Source organism: Triticum urartu, chromosome 6A (assembly GCF_056163025.1).
Source record: "Triticum urartu cultivar PI428250 chromosome 6A, HENAU_Tu73, whole genome shotgun sequence".
Lineage (NCBI taxonomy): Eukaryota > Viridiplantae > Streptophyta > Magnoliopsida > Poales > Poaceae > Triticum > Triticum urartu.
Genome location: NC_141878.1, coordinates 71,149,071 through 71,150,823, shown reverse-complemented (window position 1 = coordinate 71,150,823; position 1,753 = coordinate 71,149,071). Strand labels below are relative to the sequence as shown.

The 1,753-nt window shown below is 49.5% G+C and overlaps 1 long non-coding RNA gene across 1 annotated transcript; it reads left to right on the top strand.

Moving 5' to 3' along the window:
• Window positions 1-248: 248 nt before the first annotated feature.
• Window positions 249-1,548, top strand: LOC125515523 (uncharacterized). Its single transcript, XR_015608605.1, has 4 exons — window positions 249-697; window positions 785-1,000; window positions 1,095-1,296; window positions 1,375-1,548. It is a non-coding gene; the product is annotated as an uncharacterized LOC125515523 (long non-coding RNA).
• The last annotated feature ends 205 nt before the right edge of the window (window positions 1,549-1,753 follow it).

The window sequence follows — 1,753 nt, the reverse complement described above, 5'->3', positions numbered from 1 at the left end:
AGGCAGACGGCGAAGAGAGCTGTTAGCCCCCTAACGGGGCTGGTACCTTTTCTCTACCGTCCAAAGGCTTTGCCGTCTGTCATCTTTGTCGTCCGCCAGCAGACGGCAAAGAGCCCTTTGCCGTAGCTCGTTCAGCCAGACCTGTTGTTGTCTGCTGGCGGACGGCAAAGGTCTTTGTCGTCCGCTATGGCGGACGGCAAAGTTTTTGATTCCTGTAGTGTAGGGGGATGAGGAGGGGGAGTAGGAGGAGGGGTAGGGGGATGAGGAGGGGGAGTAGGTGAGGCAGAAGGAGGCGGCGGACGGGGAGTACGTAAAGCAGCCCGGAGTAGAGCACCTCTTTCTTCTCCTGGACCATCTGATGCAGTGCTTCGCCGAGCTCAGGAGGAGGAAACAGAGGATGGGGATGAGGCGAGTGAGGAGGAGGACGAGGAGGATTTTGTGGAGGAGGTGGTGGAGGAGGAGGAGGAGGAGGTGGTGGAGGACGCCGCCGCCGAGAGGAGGCTGGTTGTTCGTCAGGTTTCTGAGTGTGGGGATGGACCCTCACGGGTGACAGAGCACCATGAGGTGAGCGGCTCACAACCGAGCGGTTTGACTATCAGCACTACTTTAGAGGGAAAGCGTGGTTGCGTGGTCCTTCAAAGCTTCCAAGACGTCCATATGTGCATAGAGACGTGTTGATTAAACCAATGGGAGAGAAGTAAGTGGTTATCTCGACTCATCTCGTATAAATTGTACCTTTTGTCATTTCCTCATATATAATATGACTTCACGCTTCGTAATGCAGAAGCTTAGTAAAAGGTGGTGAGAGGCGTCTGCCACGGTAGCCGAGTGGCATCATTAGGGTCTTTGTAGGTTAAATTATCCTGGACTGGTCACTTTGCCGAACGGTATCATTGAGCCATCTTGGTCATGGGATCACTACAAACTTGCACCGGATTTCCTGGATATGCGTCAGAGGGTTTATGATAATAAAGCCATGCGAGTGGTCAACGATTTCTGGGTAAGTCCTTTCAAACACCTAAATGCCAATACCAAAATGTTTAAATTTGCCATAGTCATAATTTAACCCTTCTCACATGTATGCATGTTTGTAGGATTTCTATACATGCGTTGAGGGTCAGAAGGATCGTGCAAATGTGATGGTTGAGAATATTGCCAAGAAACTAGTCCACGACATGCACTATGAGGAGCGCGTCCGGTTAGTGGTCAAGTATCACGCGGACTATCTCAACCAGAAGATTTCCAAACAGGAGGCTCGAGGGAAGCATCTTTCATGGGACAATTACTTCAAAGAAGGTGACGATGGATGCTTGATATTCCCTACATTACCGCAAAATTAGAATCCTTACTAAGATGTATTTGTTTGATTTACAGGTGATTCCTCGGTGGTGCACTGACAAACGTCCGTGCTGGGAGAAGATCGTCAAACGGTGGACAGATCCAGGGTGGCAGGATGAACACAAAGCAATATCTGAACGACGTAAGTTGATGGGCTGTCGAGGACACCGTCAAGGCAAACTCACCATCCTAGGTGTCGTCTCAAAACATGTAGGCAACCACATCCTTTTCTTTTCATCATGTTATCTTTCATTTATGAGCATTCCCTTGATTGTTTGGATCGCTTTTTTTGCAGAAAGAAGACACTGGCAATGATATCACTTACTTCGATGCATGGACCATCAGACGTACCAAAAACGACAAGGACAAGGACCCTCTCCACCCGAAGAGGGACTGGATCAGCTCTAAAGCCCGG